This window comes from Cherax quadricarinatus, chromosome 58 (assembly GCF_038502225.1).
Source record: "Cherax quadricarinatus isolate ZL_2023a chromosome 58, ASM3850222v1, whole genome shotgun sequence".
NCBI lineage: Eukaryota > Metazoa > Arthropoda > Malacostraca > Decapoda > Parastacidae > Cherax > Cherax quadricarinatus.
The window spans coordinates 21,138,283-21,159,510 of NC_091349.1; positions in this window are offsets into that span (position 1 = coordinate 21,138,283).

Genomic DNA, 21,228 nt, shown 5'->3' on the forward strand with positions numbered 1-21,228 from the left:
TCACGCTGTCCTCGAAGTAGATCCAAGTGTGGTACTTTGACAATATTGGCCTTGTACATAACAGTAAGGCCACCCACATCCCTTCTGTGTTGAAGGCGCTGCTGAAATTACAGTTCTATCCAGGATGGGTCCAGGCGAGAGATGAGACGTCTTGCTCTGTTGTCTACTCTGTCAAGCAGTCGCAGATGAGAGGGATGGCAGGCAAACCAAGAAAGTGGAGCATACTCAAGGTGTGAGCGTACTTGTGCCTCGTACAAAATCTTGCAACCCCTACTGTCAAACAGATGCGAGATACGGCGAAGTGCTGTAAGCTTACTGGCTGCCTTGTTTGCAAGATTTACAACATGGTTCTTCATGGTTAGTTTGGAGTCAAATTTCACCCCAAGGATATCAACTTCTTCTCCAGGTGCCAACACCCTCCCATTCATCCTTACTACTACACCAGCATTACCATCATGGTGCCTAGAGACAATCATCATTTGCATTTTCTCAGGTGCAAATGTTACTTGCCATCTATTTCCCCAAGCTGATATAGCTCTTAGCTGGTGATTGATGTAGCTTAGAGCAGCTGGCATTTCTTCTCTTTGATAAGTGAATGTCAGTGTACAGTCGTCTGCATATGCATGTGATTCTCTCTCTTTTTTTTTTTTTTTTTTTTTTTTTTTTTTTTTTTTTTTTTTTACACAGGGTTTGACAAGGTTAAGGATCCCTAGCTTTATTGACAGCTATTTACAGGTTAAGGATTCCTAACTTTATTGGCAAGCTAAGAGCTGTTACCTACATCAGCTCATTTGAAAGCATTTTTGTTATGAGACATACAAGTAGGGAACAGGATGAAGTTGGAGCCATCTGTGGGCCAGCATTTTCATTTGATCAACTGACGTTATCTCGTTGACATCATTATGCTGTACAAATGTGTTCCATACTCGAGTCATCCTGGGTATGTATGATCTCAGATCTCTCTCTCTCTCTCTCTCTCTCTCTCTCTCTCTCTCTCTCTCTCTCTCTCTCTCTCTCTCTCTCTCTCTCTCTCTCTCTCTCTCTCTCTCTCTCTCTCTCTCTCTCTCTCTCTCTCTCTCTCTCTCTCTCTCTCTCTCTCTCTCTCTCTCTCTCTCTCTCTCTCTCTCTCTCTCTCTCTCTCTCCTATGTGCTGGTTATTTGTATATTGTTCCAGTAACAGTATTGTGCCTTTGGAATCATTGATATCTATTCCATAACTATAGAATGACTCTTCTGGTCGACTATAAGTTATCCCCCTTAGAGTGCTTTGTTGAATGCATTGTTCGTGCTCCCCTCAAGGGAAGTTCCTTGATGCTGGTGAGGGGCTCTTAATCTAGGGAATTGGATCTTTGCTCCAGTTCCTTGAATTGAACCTGAATGCCTTCCATCGTCCCCCCCCTCACACAGGCGCTATATAATCTCAATGGGTTTAGCGCTCCCCCAAGTAAATGATAATAATTGTTTTTGCCATAAGAGTGTTCGTGCCATAATAATTGTTTGTGCCATAAGAACCAATTTGTTCATTTTAGTGAATAGTTATATTTATTCAGCTTCATAAAAATAAACGATGGTGAATCCTAATTAAAAGTTTTTTTTTTTTGTTGATTTGGTCTGTGTTGATTTGTCGATTTTTAAAGCAATTTTTCAAAATTGGATTTTTTAGAAAAATAAATATATAAATTTTTTTCTTATAAGTGCGCAGAAAATATTTAATAAATATGAATGTGATCAGACAACTTAGAAAAAAAATCATTTTTAAATTATAAGAACAAAGACTTGCCTATTTTCAGTACATTTTTTTCTGATGTAACAAGACCTGCATAGACGTGCATGATTCTCAAGGAACAATAAAATATCTGATAATTATTTAGTTGTAGCTAAAAAAGTGAAGGTTTATAAATTAAAGGAGAAGAAAATTAAAGTAAGATATAAACAACTACTGGGGGGGGGAGATGGCTAATGAGAATACAGATAATGAGGAGGAAGTTGAAGAGATATTGTGTAGATATAAAAATGCCGTGTTAGAAAGTGCAGCAAAAAATTCTAGATTTAGGAGGTGGGTGCGGGAGGAAAGAGGAGCTACTGGTGGAATGATATTAAAACAGTGGTACGTGAAAAAAGTTAACATAAGAGAAGTTATGACGAAGCAGAAGGAATGTAAAAAGAGTGGAGTATATGGAGAGTGAAAGAGAGGCTAAGAGAGTGGTGAGGAAGTGAAAAAAGAGAACAAATGAGAGAGTGGTTGAGGTTCTGTCAACAAATGTAGCAATGAATGAGGAAAAAGTTTTGGAGAGATTAATTTAATTAATAAGTTGACTAACCTTATGGAACGAATGGATTTAATATATAAAAACAGAAGAAGAGATTTAATAGACGGGGCGCTTGAGGTACTGGGAAGATCGAGGAAATATTCTGTGGAACTGTTAAATGTTGAAGAAAATAGGGAAGCAGCGATTTCATGCACTGAGATGTAACACCTTTTAGAAGAGTGGAAGAGTAAGATGAGTGTGTGTAACTTACGCGAGGTAGTGGGAAAAGATAATGGGGTAAAGAAGCTGGGATTGACGAAGGCAAAACTGTTAAAAGCAGAAAGATATACAATACAGGAGTGGCTGGGGCTTCTGTTCAATAAATGTAAGAAGAGAAGGGAAGGTACCTAGGGAATAGAAGAGAGCATGGGTAATTCCTTTGTATAAGGGAAAAGAGGACCAAAAAAAATGAGTAAGAATTACTGGGCAATAAGCTTGTTGAGAATACTGGGGAAAGTGAATGGTAAAATTATTACTGAACGAATTAAAGGAAAGACAGAGAGCAAGATAACAGATGAATATGGAGGCTGTAGAAAGCGTAAGGGATGTATAGACCAAGTGTTTACTACACAACAGCGCATAAATTTTGTTTCAGCAAGTCTAATAGATTATTGTTTTCGTGTCAAGAATTATAAATAATGGAAATCCTAAGGTTAAGCTTTGTTTTTATATATATCTTCTGCGAAACCTCATTTATATTGTATTCTGGGTACTTGGCTCCATTAAGAACAATTGGCATAACTACACTGGAAACTTCATCGGGAATAATACCTGGTGTATACCTGGAGAGGGTTTAGGGGGTCAACGACCCTGCGACCCGGTCTGGGACCAGGCCTCGTGTTGGATCAGAACCTTATCAACTAGGCTGTTACTGCTGTCCGTACGTAAGCCGACGCATGTACCACAACCCGGCTAGGCAGGTACTGATTTTAGATGCCTAGGCATCGCCTTCTTGAAGACAGCCAAGGATCTTTTGGTAATCCTCCTCATGTATACTGGGAGGCAGTTGAACAGTCTTGTACCACTAACACTTATTGTAATTTCTCTTAGCGAACTCGTGGGGCCCTTGTTTTTCATTGGAGTAATGTTGCATCTCCAGCCGAGTCTTTTACTTTTGTAGGGAGTGATTTTCGTGTGCAGATTTGGGACTAGTCCCTCTAATATTTTCCAAGTGTATATTATCATGTACCTTTCTCGCCTGCATTCCAGGGAGTATAAATCAAGGGACTTCAACCGTTCCCAGTAATTTAGGTGTTTTATCGTACTTGTACTTGCCATGCAAGTTCTCTGCACATTCTCCGGTCTGTAATTTTGACTACCTTGAAAGGGGTCATTAGTACACAGCAAAATTCCAGTTTAGAGAGAATAAGGGATTTGAAGAGAATCATCATGGGCTTGGCATCCCTAATTTTGAAAGTTCTGATTATCCATCCTATCATTGTCGTGATATTTGAAACTGAGATGCTTTGACATTATCACTCTTAGGTCCTTAACATTAGTTTTACGCTCTATTGTGTGGTTGGAATTTGTTTTAGACTCCGATTCAGCTTTAATTTCCTCGAGTCTTCCATATCGAAGTAATTGAAATTTTTCTCTATTGAACTTCATATTGTTTTCTGCGGCCCGTGTAAAGATCTGGCTGATGTCTGCTTGGAAACTTGCAGTGTCTCGACGGATGACAGTGTCACGCAAATTCGAGCATCATCAGCGAAGGATGACACATTGCTGTGGCTTACATCATTGTCTGTGTCAGATATGATGACGGGGAACAGGATGGGAGCGAATACTATGCCTTGTAGAATTCAACTTTTCGCTGTAGACTCCTCTGGTTTTACTCTATTTACCATTACTCCGTGTTCTATTCGTTAAGAAGTTAAAGATCCATCTATCAACTTTTCCTGTTATTCCTTTATCCCGCATTTTGTGTGCTATTACACCATGATTTCATTTGTCGAAAGTTTTCATAAAGTCAGTGTATGACGCATCCGCATTTTTGTTTGCCCTCCATATTTATTTATTTATTGATTAGAAATAAATGCCTCTGGAAGTATTAGTGGTCCAGTAGGAGGGACAGGCAGGAAAATCTGATCTAAACCCGTGCTGCCTTGGGTTGTGTTACTGATGGTGCTGCCATGGGTTGTGTTACTGATGGTGCTGCCATGGGTTGTGTTACTGATGGTGCTGCCATGGGTTGTGTTACTGATGGTGCTGCCATGGGTTGTGTTACTGATGGTGCTGCCATGGGTTGTGTTACTGATGGTGCTGCCCTGGGTTGCGTTACTGATGGTGCTGCCCTGGGTTGCGTTACTGATGGTGCTGCCATGGGTTGCGTTACTGATGGTGCTGCCATGGGTTGTGTTACTGATGGTGCTGCCATGGGTTGTGTTACTGATGGTGCTGCCCTGGGTTGCGTTACTGATGGTGCTGCCATGGGTTGCGTTACTGATGGTGCTGCCATGGGTTGTGTTACTGATGGTGCAGCCATGGGTTGTGTTACTGATGGTGCAGCCATGGGTTGTGTTACTGATGCTGCTGCCCTGGGTTGTGTTACTGATGGTGCTGCCATGGGTTGTGTTACTGATGGTGCTGCCCTGGGTTGCGTTACTGATGGTGCTGCCATGGGTTGTGTTACTGATGCTGCTGCCATGGGATGTGTTACTGATGGTGCTGCCCTGGGTTGTGTTACTGATGCTGCTGCCATGGGTTGTGTTACTGATGGTGCAGCCATGGGTTGTGTTACTGATGCTGCTGCCCTGGGTTGTGTTACTGATGGTGCTGCCCTGGGTTGTGTTACTGATGCTGCTGCCCTGGGTTGTGTTACTGATGGTGCAGCCATGGGTTGTGTTACTGATGCTGCTGCCATGGGTTGTGTTACTGATGGTGCTGCCCTGGGTTGTGTTACTGATGCTGCTGCCCTGGGTTGTGTTACTGATGGTGCTGCCATGGGTTGTGTTACTGATGCTGCTGCCCTGGGTTGTGTTACGGATGGTGCTGCCATGGGTTGTGTTACTGATGGTGCTGCCATAGGTTGTGTTACTGATGCTGCTGCCCTGGATTGTGTTACTGATGCTGCTGCCCTGGGTTGTGCTACTGATGGTCCTGCCCTGGGTTGTGTTGCTGATGGTGCTGCCATGGGTTGTGTTACTGATGGTGCTGCCCTGGGTTGCGTTACTGATAGTGCTGCCCTGGGTTGTGTTACTGATGCTGTTGCCCTGGGTTGTGTTACTGATGGTGCTGTCATGGGTTGTGTTACTGATGCTGCTGCCCTGGGTTGTGTTACTGACTGTGCTGCCCTTGGTTGTGTTACTGATGGTGCTGCCATGGGTTGTGTTACTGATGTTGCTGCCCTGGGTTGGGTTACTGATGGTGCTGCCCTGGGTTGTGTTACTGATGGTGCTGCCCTGGGTTGTGTTACTGATGGTGCTGCCCTGGGTTGTGTTACTGATGCTGCTGCCCTGGGTTGTGTTACTGATGGTGCTGCCCTGGGTTGTGTTACTGATGGTGCTGCCCTGGGTTGCGTTACTGATGCTGCTGCCCTGGGTTGTGTTACTGATGGTGCTGCCCTGGGTTGTGTAACTGATGGTGCTGCCATGGGTTGTGTTACTGATGCTGCTGCCCTGGGTTGTGTTACTGATGGTGCTGCCCTGGGTTGTGTTACTGATGGTGCTGCCATGGGTTGTGTTACTGATGGTGCTGCCATGGGTTGTGTTACTGATGCTGCTGCCCTGGGTTGTGTTACTGATGGTGCTGCCCTGGGTTGCGTTACTGATGCTGCTGCCCTGGGTTGTGTTACTGATGGTGCTGCCCTGGGTTGCGTTACTGATGCTGCTGCCCTGGGTTGTGTTACTGATGGTGCTGCCCTGGGTTGCGTTACTGATGGTGCTGCCCAGGGTTGTGTTACTGACGGTGCTGCCCTTGGTTGTGTTACTGATGGTGCTGCCCTGGGTTGTGTTACTGATGATTCTGCCCAGAGTTATATTACTGATGGTGGTGCTCTGGCTTGTGTTACTGATGGTGCTGCTCTGGGTTGTGTTACTGATGGTGCTGCTCTGGCTTGTGTTACTGATGGTGCTGCTCTGGCTTGTGTTACTGATGGTGCTGCTCTGGCTTGTGTTACTGAAGGTGCTGCTCTGGCTTGTGTTACTGATGGTGCTGCTCTAGCTTGTGTTACTGAAGGTGCTGCTCTGGCTTGTGTTATTGATGGTGCTGCTCTGGCTTGTGTTACTGATGGTGCTGCTCTGGCTTGTGTTACTGATGGTGGTGCTCTGGCTTATGTTACTGATGGTGCTGCTCTGGCTTGTGTTACTGAAGGTGCTGCTCTGGGTTGTGTTACTGATGGTGCTGTTCTGGCTTGTGTTACTGATGGTGGTGTTCTGGCTTGTGTTACTTATGGTGGTGCTCTGGCTTGTGTTACTAATGGTGCTGATCTGGCTTGTGTTACTGATGCTGCTGCTCTGGCTTGTGTTACTGATGGTGCTGCTCTGGCTTGTGTTACTGAAGGTGGTGCTCGGGCTTGTGTTACTGATGGTGCTGCTCTGGCTTGTGTTACTGATGGTGGTGCTCTGGCTTATGTTACTGATGCTGCTGCTCTGGCTTGTGTTACTGATGGTGCTGCTCTGGCTTGTGTTACTGATGGTGGTGCTCGGGCTTGTGTTACTGATGGTGCAGCTCTGGCTTGTGTTACTGATGGTGCTGCTCTGGCTTGTGTTACTGATGCTGCTGCTCTGGCTTGTGTTACTGATGGTGCTGCTCTGGCTTGTGTTACTGATGGTGCTGCTCTGGCTTGTGTTACTGATGGTGCTGCTCTGGCTTGTCTTACTGATGGTGGTGCTCTGGCTTGTGTTACTAATGGTGCTGCTCTGGCTTGTGTTACTGATGGTGCTGCTCTGGCTTGTGTTACTGATGGTGCTGCTCTGGCTTGTGTTACTGATGCTGCTGCTCTGGCTTGTGTTACTGATGGTGCTGCTCTGGCTTGTGTTACTGATGGTGCTGCTCAGGCTTGTCTTACTGATGGTGGTGCTCTGGCTTGTGTTACTAATGGTGCTGCTCTGGCTTGTGTTACTGATGGTGCTGCTCTGGCTTGTGTTACTGATGGTGCTGCTCTGGCTTGTGTTACTGATGGTGGTGCTCTGGCTTGTGTTACTGATGGTGTTGCTCTGGCTTGTGTTACTGATGGTGCTGCTCTGGCTTGTGTTACTGATGGTGCTGCTCTGGCTTGTGTTACTGATGGTGGTGCTCTGGCTTGTGTTACTGATGCTGCTGCTCTGGCTTGTGTTACTGATGGTGCAGCTCTGGCTTGTGTTACTGATGGTGCTGCTCTGGCTTGTGTTACTGATGGTGCTGCTCTTGCTTGTGTTACTGATGGTGCTGCTCTGGCTTGTGTTACTGATGCTGCTGCTCTGGCTTGTGTTACTGATGGTGCTGCTCTGGCTTGTGTTACTGATGGTGGTGCTCTGGCTTGTGTTACTGATGGTGCAGCTCTGGCTTGTGTTACTGATGGTGCTGCTCTGGCTTGTGTTACTGATGGTGCTGCTCTGGCTTGTGTTATTGATGGTGCTGCTCTGGCTTGTGTTACTGATGGTGCTGCTCTGGCTTGTGTTACTGATGGTGCTGCTCTGGCTTGTGTTACTGATGGTGCAGCTCTGGCTTGTGTTACTGATGGTGCTGCTCTGGCTTGTGTTACTGATGGTGCTGCTCTGGCTTGTGTTACTGATGGTGGTGCTCTGGCTTGTGTTACTGATGCTGCTGCTCTGGCTTGTGTTACTGATGCTGCTGCTCTGGCTTGTGTTACTGATGGTGGTGCTCTGGCTTGTGTTACTGATGGTGGTGCTCTGGCTTGTGTTACTGATGGTGCTGCTCTGGCTTGTGTTACTGATGCTGCTGCTCTGGCTTGTGTTACTGATGGTGGTGCTCTGGCTTGTGTTACTGATGGTGCTGCTCTGGCTTGTGTTACTGATGGTGGTGCTCTGGCTTGTGTTACTGATGCTGCTGCTCTGGCTTGTGTTACTGATGGTGCTGCTCTGGCTTGTGTTACTGATGGTGGTGCTCTGGCTTGTGTTACTGATGCTGCTGCTCTGGCTTGTGTTACTGATGCTGCAGCTCTGGCTTGTGTTACTGATGGTGCTGCTCTGGCTTGTGTTACTGATGGTGGTGCTCTGGCTTGTGTTACTGATGGTGCTGCTCTGGCTTGTGTTACTGATGCTGCTGCTCTAGCTTGTGTTACTGATGGTGCTGCTCTGGCTTGTGTTACTGATGGTGCTGCTCTGGCTTGTGTTACTGATGCTGCTGCTCTGGCTTGTGTTACTGATGGTGCTGCTCTGGCTTGTGTTACTGATGCTGCTGCTCTGGCTTGTGTTACTGATGCTGCTGCTCTGGCTTGTGTTACTGATGGTGCTGCTCTGGCTTGTGTTACTGATGGTGCTGCTCTGGCTTGTGTTACTGATGGTGCTGCTCTGGCTTGTGTTACTGATGGTGCTGCTCTGGCTTGTGTTACTGATGGTGCTGCTCTGGCTTGTGTTACTGATGCTGCTGCTGTGGCTTGTGTTACTGATGCTGCTGCTCTGGCTTGTGTTACTGATGGTGCTGCTCTAGCTTGTGTTACTGATGGTGCTGCTCTGGCTTGTGTTACTGATGGTGCTGCTCTAGCTTGTGTTACTGATGCTGCTGCTCTAGCTTGTGTTACTGATGCTGCTGCTCTGGCTTGTGTTACTGATGGTGGTGCTCTGGCTTGTGTTACTGATGGTGCTGCTCTAGCTTGTGTTACTGATGCTGCTGCTCTGGCTTGTGTTACTGATGGTGCTGCTCTGGCTTGTGTTACTGATGGTGCTGCTCTGGCTTGTGTTACTGATGGTGCTGCTCTGGCTTGTGTTACTGATGCTGCTGCTCTGGCTTGTGTTACTGATGGTGCTGCTCTGGCTTGTGTTACTGATGCTGCTGCTCTGGCTTGTGTTACTGATGCTGCTGCTCTGGCTTGTGTTACTGATGGTGGTGCTCTGGCTTGTGTTACTGATGGTGCTGCTCTAGCTTGTGTTACTGATGCTGCTGCTCTGGCTTGTGTTACTGATGGTGCTGCTCTGGCTTGTGTTACTGATGGTGCTGCTCTAGCTTGTGTTACTGATGCTGCTGCTGCTCTAGCTTGTGTTACTGATGGTGCTGGTCTGGCTTGTGTTACTGATGGTGGTGCTCTGGCTTGTGTTACTGATGGTGCTGCTCTAGCTTGTGTTACTGATGCTGCTGCTCTAGCTTGTGTTACTGATGGTGCTGCTCTGGCTTGTGTTACTGATGGTGCTGCTCTGGCTTGTGTTACTGATGGTGCTGCTCTAGCTTGTGTTACTGATGCTGCTGCTCTGGCTTGTGTTACTGATGGTGCTGCTCTGGCTTGTGTTACTGATGCTGCTGCTCTGGCTTGTGTTACTGATGGTGCTGCTCTGGCTTGTGTTACTGATGGTGCTGCTCTGGCTTGTGTTACTGATGCTGCTGCTCTGGCTTGTGTTACTGATGGTGCTGCTCTGGCTTGTGTTACTGATGCTGCTGCTCTGGCTTGTGTTACTGATGCTGCTGCTCTGGCTTGTGTTACTGATGGTGGTGCTCTGGCTTGTGTTACTGATGGTGCTGCTCTAGTTTGTGTTACTGATGCTGCTGCTCTGGCTTGTGTTACTGATGGTGCTGCTCTGGCTTGTGTTACTGATGGTGCTGCTCTAGCTTGTGTTACTGATGTTGCTGCTCTAGCTTGTGTTACTGATGCTGCTGCTCTGGCTTGTGTTACTGATGGTGGTGCTCTGGCTTGTGTTACTGATGGTGGTGCTCTGGCTTGTGTTACTGATGCTGCTGCTGCTCTAGCTTGTGTTACTGATGGTGCTGCTCTGGCTTGTGTTACTGATGCTGCTGCTCTGGCTTGTGTTACTGATGGTGCTGCTCTGGCTTGTGTTACTGATGCTGCTGCTCTGGCTTGTGTTACTGAAGGTGCTGCTCTGGCTTGTGTTACTGATGGTGCTGCTCTGGCTTGTGTTACTGATGGTGCTGGTCTGGCTTGTGTTACTGATGGTGGTGCTCTGGCTTGTGTTACTGATGGTGCTGCTCTGGCTTGTGTTACTGATGGTGCTGGTCTGGCTTGTGTTACTGATGGTGGTGCTCTGGCTTGTGTTACTGATGGTGCTGCTCTGGCTTGTGTTACTGATGGTGCTGCTCTGGCTTGTGTTACTGATGGTGCTGGTCTGGCTTGTGTTACTGATGCTGCTGCTCTGGCTTGTGTTACTGATGGTGCTGCTCTAGCTTGTGTTACTGATGTTGCTGCTCTAGCTTGTGTTACTGATGCTGCTGCTCTGGCTTGTGTTACTGATGGTGCTGCTCTAGCTTGTGTTACTGATGTTGCTGCTCTAGCTTGTGTTACTGATGCTGCTGCTCTGGCTTGTGTTACTGATGGTGGTGCTCTGGCTTGTGTTACTGATGGTGCTGCTCTGGCTTGTGTTACTGATGCTGCTGCTCTGGCTTGTGTTACTGATGGTGGTGCTCTGGCTTGTGTTACTGATGGTGCTGCTCTGGCTTGTGTTACTGATGCTGCTGCTCTGGCTTGTGTTACTGATGGTGCTGCTCTGGCTTGTGTTACTGATGGTGCTGCTCTGGCTTGTGTTACTGATGGTGCTGGTCTGGCTTGTGTTACTGATGGTGGTGCTCTGGCTTGTGTTACTGATGGTGCTGCTCTGGCTTGTGTTACTGATGGTGCTGCTCTGGCTTGTGTTACTGATGGTGCTTGTCTGGCTTGTGTTACTGATGCTGCTGCTCTGGCTTGTGTTACTGATGGTGCTGGTCTGGCTTGTGTTACTGATGGTGCTGGTCTGGCTTGTGTTACTGATTGTGCTGCTCTGGCTTGTGTTACTGATGGTGCTGCTCTGGCTTGTGTTACTGATGGTGCTGCTCTGGCTTGTGTTACTGATGGTGGTGCTCTGGCTTGTGTTACTGATGGTGCTGCTCTGGCTTGTGTTACTGATGGTGCTGGTCTGGCTTGTGTTACTGATGGTGCTGGTCTGGCTTGTGTTACTGATGGTGGTGCTCTGGCTTGTGTTACTGATGGTGCTGCTCTGGCTTGTGTTACTGATGCTGCTGCTCTGGCTTGTGTTACTGATGGTGCTGGTCTGGCTTGTGTTACTGATGGTGCTGGTCTGGCTTGTGTTACTGATGGTGGTGCTCTGGCTTGTGTTACTGATGGTGCTGCTCTGGCTTGTGTTACTGATGGTGCTGCTCTGGCTTGTGTTACTGATGGTGCTGGTCTGGCTTGTGTTACTGATGCTGCTGCTCTGGCTTGTGTTACTGATGGTGCTGGTCTGGCTTGTGTTACTGATGGTGCTGGTCTGGCTTGTGTTACTGATGGTGGTGCTCTGGCTTGTGTTACTGATGGTGCTGCTCTGGCTTGTGTTACTGATGGTGCTGCTCTGGCTTGTGTTACTGATGGTGCTGGTCTGGCTTGTGTTACTGATGGTGCTGGTCTGGCTTGTGTTACTGATGGTGCTGCTCTGGCTTGTGTTACTGATGGTGCTGCTCTGGCTTGTGTTACTGATGGTGCTGGTCTGGCTTGTGTTACTGATGGTGCTGGTCTGGCTTGTGTTACTGATGGTGCTGCTCTGGCTTGTGTTACTGATGGTGCTGCTCTGGCTTGTGTTACTGATGGTGCTGGTCTGGCTTGTGTTACTGATGGTGCTGGTCTGGCTTGTGTTACTGATGGTGGTGCTCTAGCTTGTGTTACTGATGGTGGTGCTCTGGCTTGTGTTACTGATGGTGCTGGTCTGGCTTGTGTTACTGATGGGTATCTAAATGGTTTGTGATTTTCATTTTGGACGTTAGTGCCATAGGTCTTTAATTCTTTACACTTACAATATAGAATTATTATTACTCTGCCCGATATGCCTAGTCATGCTAGGCATGACAGTGGACCTCTTTGTAATTAGTATTTTATAATATGTAAACCCCACATTGTAACCAGTATTCATAATATGTAAATCCCACATTATACTCTATACGGAGAAATAAATATTTGTATTTACATTTGAATAGCGCCAGTAGATGTGAAAGACAACTTAATAATAATTCTGTTACTTTTATATGTAAGATGAATGAAGTATCACTGTCTTTGAATAAACAACATATTCATTTCCATAGCCAATTAATGTCTGACACTTTCTTTTCACCCGTAGGTAATGATGGATACAGTTGAGCTGTGCTTTGGAATTATTTTTTCCACATTCTTAAGTGAGTTTCGGACGCCCTCCATTGTCACCATTTTGATCTTCAACATGTTTGGCTTCACACTGTGCATGACCGGGCCTTTCATGGGACCGCTGGTGTCTGAGTTTGGGTGGAGGAAGGTGGCTTTTGTGGCGTCCTTCATGATGTCCTTCTCCACCGTCGCCTCAGCCTTTGTCGCCTCTCCTTGGGTCCTCTTCTTCACTTATTCTATTCTAGGAGGTGAGAATATTCACACATGCCAGAATGATATTTATGTATTAATGCATCAGACCAATCTGTACATTAGCAAAGGTAACTGACTAAATGATTTAAGTCTTAACACCAGCATTTGATCTTTGCAGTAGTCCATGACATGATAACTACACCAGCAAACCACCATTTTAACATTTGAGGTATGTTACAGTTCAAAGAAGACATTATTGATGGAAATTCAGAATCATGATTTCATGAGAAATTCAATGGCAACATAAAAAAATGAGACTTAGAACAAGGCTCCGTAAAATAAGAGTATATAGCCTCTCCTCCACATCTCTGGATCATTGATTATAGATCACACAATAAATAGGTTCTTACAACAACGGCTTCGGAACATTGGGTAACCTCTAGAAGGTAACCAGGTTGCCGTGGCACCCTGGTGTGCCACTGATAGTGCCCAGGGGTGCTGTAGGAGTGTTTGTAAGTTTGTCCTAGCTTCATCATCCTAATTAAAAAACTACAGTTGTTTTGAACAGTATTAGTTGTGTAATTAACTGCTACAGAAGTTTCATAATTTATCCGCACAGGTGTCATTATGAAGTAAACTATTATATTTTAATAGAAAATACATAATTAATATTAAGTCAAGGAACATTATAATGGGGATGTAAATATATATAATAACCAACATTTATATTAGGTTTACACTCATTATTTTCTTAGTTTACAACTTTACATTAAGTGTCGTCAAATACATGATTGGTTGTGGTGATGGCTTCCCAGGGGGATGTAACGAGTCACTTTTTTGTTATCCTATAAACACAGACGTTTTAAAAAAACATTGACAAGTTTGTGATCAAGAATGGGAAAACAAAGATGTTTGTGGTGAGGACGAAAAGGAAGACAAAGGTGGAAATATGAGTGAAAAAGAATGAACGGTTCTCACTTCCAGTGATGAAAGAATAGTTAACTATATTTGGACAGCTTTTTAGATCTGGGAATTACTTCGTGGGGTAACGAAGTTAACTCTTCACCAGAATGTTATTTATGGTGATAAATTGGTCAATGAAACTATGATATCCAGTAATTTAAAGAGACATTTCACTAGGAAACATGATCATCTTTCTAACAAGCTTCGATCATACTTTAAGACACTTTAAAATGAGTGAAAACAACATAGCTAATATTTTCTCAAACAGTTTAAGTTTCTAATAAAGCTCAAGAAGTCGGCTACTTAGCAGAATTACTCGATAAAAATATGAAGCTTCATACAGAAGCAGAGACACTTATTCCACCTGCTTGCAGCGCCATAGTAAAATATATGTTTAGGAGTGAAGTAGTTCATAAAGATATTCCTCAGCAGACACACAAGAAACTGTGTGCGCCTCTTTACAGCAAATTGAAATTTTTACATTCCAAGTAGATGAATCTATATTCATTCGCTAAATTAGTAAAGCTAAACTAGTAAACCAGTTTTTGTTGTAGTTGTTGTTGTTGTAAAAGACTGAAGAAACAACAAGCCAAGATATATTCACTATATTAATTAGTTGGTAATTGTTGGTTTATCCTGGAAATCCTGTGCTGGAATTTATACAGACGGTGATCCATCAATAATTGGTTGAATGACAGGATTTACATCATTAGTGCAGAAAGAAGACATTGATGTCATAATAATCAGCAAAAGTTGATGGCAGAATTTGACAAAGCTCTAAAAATGGTGAACTACATAAATAGAAGGACATTTAAATCAGGACTTTTTGGCAAACTATGTAAAGAAGTTCGAGCAAAGCTTGTAAATCTTCTGCACACGGAGGTAAGATGGCTATCGATAAGAAAAGTGTTGTTACGAGTGACTGAACTCAAGGATGAATTACTACTTAAAATTCAAGAGGAATTTTAAGTGCTGCAAATGACACTTGGCTTGCAAAATTAGTGGATATCTTTGAACACTTTAAGACAGTAAATTCCAACATGCAAGGCAACACTGAAAATATCTTATCTTCCACTGACAAAATTAATGCACTGAGAGGTCATTTAAGAAATTGTGTTGTCAAAATGAAAGAAAGCAACAAGGATATTGTGGAAAATACTGTATATTTTCTGGAAATACGGTAATTTATAGGTAAATAGATGGCCTATATTGTATTTAATAAAAATTATGTTATAAAAAATGTTTCTGTGCCTGCACAAAAGAGACTCGCCATGTTTGAACTAGTCAACACAAACGTTAGTGAATAATCGGAAGAATGTTCGTGCTCTAGAGGTTATATTGGGTTTAAAACCTCTCAAATAGGAGCCGAAATTGTTGGATGTGCATTCCTGCATAACTTGAGATGTCAGGCGACTGGACAAGACAGCTCCAGGAACCTCAGATAAGCTATCTAAATTTGTTTTATAATTCTGGCCAGCATTATCTTCATAAATTTGGTTAGAATGAGGTTTTTGAGTATGATACACAGTAATCTCCAGTCAAATTGGTGAGTGATATTAAGATATATTCTCCTTCTGTTATATAAATGTGTATAGATAATCATTTATTAAATTTAATATACAGTCCACAAATTTATATATTTACCTGAATTCCTGGTGATGCATATTTCATTTGTAATTAATAGGTCTAGAGCAACTTGTTGATATGACAGTTGTAGGTATCGAAAGGGGACATTTTTTGTGACCTAGGTGTCCCAAAATTCCTACTTATCTATGTAACTTTGATAAGTAATAATTATCTTTGTTACCATTTACTGGTATGTACCTTATGAGTTACATCCAGATAAATGTAATTTTCCACAGATGTGTTCCCACATGTTGATGCAACAAAGAATAAACATCATGCCATTTATTTTTTGAGCATCTTGAAGTATTTAAATAAGGAAGACTATGATTATCGAAGCTCAGTCTCACAGAAAAAAAGGAATAAGTTAAAATGTGTGATGACAGTCGTTTGATGTAAAAGCATAAGGAAATGCTTCCGGACGAATTCTGGATAGAGATTATGAATGAATATCTTCAAATTTCGATGAAGACTGGCAATTATCATGCAACTTTGCACATCTTACGCGTGTGAACTGGAATTATCTGAGCTTACAAACATAAAAGCTAACGAGAGGAAAGTCTACAATCTGTTGAGGAGGAAATGAATAAATGTTAGTCCAATATTCCAACCAATACCAAAGAAATCTGCTAATCACACTAAACCCAAATATCTCACTAAAAATATTACAGAAGGCAAGTTAGTTTTTTTTTTTTTTATTGTGATCTATAATGCTTGTGTATTACTTACTTGTATTTTTTATATGTGTTTATTGGGAAGCTGTTCAAACAGTAAATCGACTATGGCGACCACAGAAGAATATATGTGACTAGAGAGTTTCATCACTCAGGAAAAGGTTTAAATCCACTGCTATATACTGTAAAAGGCTGATTTCTTAATCTATTATATTTCTTATGTTATTCTTATTGACTGGAAAATTGAAATAAACTATTTTTCACGGCGATAAAAATTAATGTCAGAGGAAATGGATGTGTTCATGTTTGTTTTTATGTTTTTATTATACAATATAAGCATTTTATCTATTTATTACTGTTTATTAAGTAATTTTAAGAAACTGAAATCGTAATACATTTACATTAAACCAATCAGAATTTATGTTTAATATTTGCAGGAACCTGCGTCGGTATATTAACAAGCATCAGCTTCACGATTGTGCCTTACTACTTCAGAAAGCGGAGAGGCTTAGCTAATGGTATCATAATGGCAAGTAACTGCGGAGGCCAACTGCTGGGACCTCCACTAATTTATTATTTACAGTCTGAGTACGCCTACTCAGGCTCCATCCTCATACTTGGCGCCATACTCCTCAACTGTTGTGTTGGCGCAACAGTCTTCCATCCCATTGAATGGCACTTAAAATCTACAACTACTAAAACTGAAAACAATGAAAATGTTAATGAAAGCGTTACTGAGAGTTCCTACAGTACAGTTCGTAAGCCCATGTCTTCAAAAAGCAAGTGGGACATTATGACAAGTGTGATACATTCCAGTGTTGCTAACTTGCGCATCCTTAAGTCGGCAAGGGCGGTCATCATAGCCATCAGTGCTGCTCTTGTGTTTAATGGATACCTAAATTTTCTGGCCTTCGTCCCTTTTGCTATGCAAGATTCTGGATTCACCTTGGAAGAAGCTGCTTGGACTGTGTCTGTGTCTGCAGTATGCAACATGTTAACAAGGATTATTGTGTCTTCACTCACAGACACTCGCTTTTTCAATTTTAGAATCTGCTACCTCATAGGCAGCTTCACAATCACCACTTCCATGATCAGTAAGTAAATATAAAATGACTTACATTACATATACAGGTCGTGCAGATTAAAACGAATATCTGAGTTTGGCCTATTCGGCAAGTGTTGTTTGCCGAATTAGCAAAATGAAAATTTGTTTTTGCCATAAATCAGCGGAAATCAATCTGAACATAACAGACAAAATCTATATCATTAATTTGAAGCAATATTAAGCAAATTTAATCTGGCCTATGCAATATCATGTTTTACCTAAAAGAAAAAAAAAAAAGGTTAGTTTAAGTTTAGTAAGGTGATGTTTATGAGTCAGATTTGCTGAGAAAAACCCGTCAAGGGAGGTTCCTTGAAGCTGGTGAGGGGCTCTTGATCTAGGAAATTGGATCTGTGCTCCGGTTCCCTGAATTGAGCCTGAATACCTTCCATCTCCCCCACATGCGCAGTATAATCAAACGGGTTTAGCGCTTCCCTGTGATCATAATAATAATAATAATAATAATAATAATGCTGAGAAAAAAATTCATTTAGAGATCCATTTTTTTACAGTTATATAAAGATTTATATACTTGGAGCAAACCTATAATTATGTTAGTTTATGATAGGTTAGGAGAGGTTTCTGTCTTATTTTTGGTCCAAAAAATAAGAAACTTTACATAAAAAAATAATTAGCTCTGAATTTCACTATAATATTATTGCTTGTGTGCAGGATGTTCTACTGCTGTAAAATTCAGTCCTTCTGGCACTAGGCACTAGGCACTAGGCACTGGGGACTAGTATGACTAGGGCACTTATCGCTTCCTGCCTCCCACCTACCTCTTTCAAGGTTCTGTAGATGTAGATTGCACAGTAGTAAGTGTGGATGTACTGAACAGGGAGTAAGTTTAGATCTATGAAGAGTGGGGGGGGGGTGTTGCCAGGGATGGGATTTAGTGATTATTCTTACTGCAGCTTTTTGTTGGGTTATAATTGGCTTTAGGTGTGTTGCTGCAGTTGATCCCCAAGCACAAATAGCATAGGTGAGGTATGGATAAATAAGTGAGTGGTATAGTGTGAGAAGGGCATTTTGCGGCACGTAGTATCGTATCTTGGAGAGGATCCCAACTGTTTTGAATATTTTTTTGGTTATGTGTTGCATATGGGTGCTGAAATTCAGGTTGTTGTCAAGGTATAGGCCTAGGAATTTGCCCTCATTATGTCTGGTAATTAGAGTGTTGTCGATCTTAATGTTAATTTGTGCATCTCCTGCTCTGCTACCAAACATAATATAGTAGGTTTTTTCAATGTTAAGCGTAAGTTTATTGGCTGTCATCCAAGTCGATATTTTGATCAGCTCCTCGTTAACAATGGTGTTGAGGGTGGCAAGATTAGGGTGAGAGATGACATAAGTCGTGTCGTCAGCAAAGAGAATGGGTTTCAGGTGTTGGGATACGTTTGGAAGATCATTGATGTATATGAGGAAGAGCAGGGGACCAAGGACACTTCCCTGCGGAACTCCAGTATCAAGGGGCCGTGTTGTTGATGCTGTCTCTTTAATGGTGACATACTGATACCTATTAGCAAGGTAAGATTTGAAATAAGCAAGCGCATGGCCTCTTATACCGTAATGGTCAAGTTTGTGGAGTAGGATGTCGTGGTCTACTGTGTCAAAAGCTTTTCTTAGGTCAATAAAAATTCCCAGTGGATATTCCTTATTTTCCAATGCTGTGTAAAGCAGATCTAGCATTTTTATGATTGCATCATTAGTGCTTTTATTTTTCCTAAATCCAAATTGGCAGGGGTTGAGTATGCTTTGTGCTGTTATAAATGAATATAGTCTCCTGTGCACGAGTTTCTCAAAGATTTTGGATAGCAATGGTAAGTTTGATATTGGCCTATAGTTGTTTAAGTCTGTAGGGTCACCACCTTTATGTATTGGTGTAACCCTTGCCATCTTGAGTAGTTTCGGGAAGGTGCTAGTTTCTAGTGACTTGTTAAAAAGTAATGAAATAGCATGCGAAAGGACATGGGCCGCTCGCTTGTACTGTAATGGTGGGACATTAGACAGATTCCCCGAGTTGTTTTTAAGTGACTTTATAATCTCGGTGACTTCCGAGGGCTCAGTTGGTGCAAGATAGAAGGAATTTGGGAAATTCCCATCTAGGTAGTCCCCGGCATGGGCATTAGTATGTGGGATTTTATTGGCGAGATTAGATCCTATGGTTGAGAAGAAGTCGTTTATCTTGTTAGCTGTGTCAGTGGGATGTAGTGTTTCATTAGGTTTAGTTAGGACAATATTCTTGTTTTTCTTTCAGTTTGTGGGTCCCTAGAATCTGAGAGAGTGTTTTCCAGGTCTTTTTTATATCTCCTCTAGTGTCTGTGAATCTACTGGAGTAGTATAGTTGTTTGGCTTTCTTTATTACTTTGGTGAGAACTGATGAATAGTGTTTAAGAATATCTTTGTGTATTAAGCCCTGTCTATATTGCTTTTCATATTGGTGTTTCTTGTCAATGGATTTCAGAATGGTGCTGGTTAGCCATGGGCAACCAAGCCGTTTGTTTGTGATCTGTTTCGTTTTTATAGGACAATGTTTGTTGTATAGTCTAAGTAATTTGTTAAGAAAAATGTCTGTCCAGTCATCAATACCATTGGCCTTGGAGAATTCTGTAGGCCAGTCAACAATCTCTAGGTCAGTTGTGAACTTCCTTATTGAGGCCTCGTCATGGAGTCTAAATGAGACTTTGTTGTATTCAAGTGGTGGTTTATTAATGTTTGTCAGGAGGAAGGTAGGGTAATGGTCTGTAGTGCTATCTGTGATTATCCCTGATTTAAGGGGGGCTAGTATATTGGTCCATATGTGGTCTATTATGGTTGCACTTGTCTCAGTGAGCCTGGTTGGTTTAGTTATTGTTGGTATGAGAAGTGTGTTGTTCACATTGTTGATGAAATCAGTTACAGGCTGATCATCTAGTAAGCCAAGGTTGATGTTGAAGTCTCCAGCTAAGAGAAGGTGGTGCTTATTCATTTGTCTGTTTGTTATTAGTGACTTTAATTTCTCACTGAAATTTGGGATGTTTGTGTGAAGTATCCGGTAAATGGCACCGATTGTCATAGGTGTCTTAAGGTTTTTTACAATAAAATTAGCAAAAATGTATTCCCCATATTCATCACTAAAGCAAGTGGTGCTAATACAAGATAAATGGTTAGAGTAATAGATTGCAATACCACCCCAACTTGGTTTGGTCTGCAGTTGTGAATTGCTGTGTATCCTGGTAGAGGGTAGATATCTATTGTGTCCTGCTTAAGCCAGGTCTCAGTAAGAATAATGCCGGAGAAGGGTGTCTTTAGTGATTCAAGGAGTGCCAGGAGGTCATCATAGTGTTTGCTTAAGGACCTGATGTTGTAGTTAAGTACTGATAGGCTTTTAGCATTGTTTAGGATAGTGCTGGCTTGTGATGCTGTGTAATAAAGGCAGTTACTTTCCAATAGGTTTTGATTGGGTGTCAGATTATGGAGGTTTAGATCAGGGTCAACGTGATCAATCATCTTCTAGGTTTAAATTATGGTTATTTATATCCTGAGTTATGTGTTGAGTTCTAGTACTGATATCTGTAGTGGTGGGAAGCTTGGATAAGTATATAGCTAGAGTATATGGTCATATAGAGTATAGTCACTACTACACATAATGAAGTTGATGTTGTCTATGTGTTGTGCTGGAATGAACTAAAGTACAACTAGGTATAAACTAGTAATATAAAAATACAAATTTAAAATAGAACAAGACTCTCACTTGTAATTGCACTAAGGTCTAATATAATGACTTTTGTGGAGTCTATGTTTTGAGCTAGAATGAGCTATAGTACAACTAGATTTAATCTAATAATATAAAAATACAAATTAAAAATAGCACCAGTCTCTCACTAGTAATTGCAATATGGTCTAATATAATGAATTTGGTATTGACTATAGTACAACTGAGTTTAATCTAATAATATAAAAAAAGGCACAAGACTCTCAATTGTAATTGCACTAAGGTGTTATATAAGTTGTTTACAAGAATTAGAGTATAACTAGATTTAAATTGACAAGATAAAATATGCAAGTTAAGGTAGCAAAAGAATAAAAAAAGTAGAAAAAAAATATATGAGGTAGTTGGTACTAGTTAGCAAAAGATAGTTAAGGGCCTTGAACAATAATATAATTGAAATATAC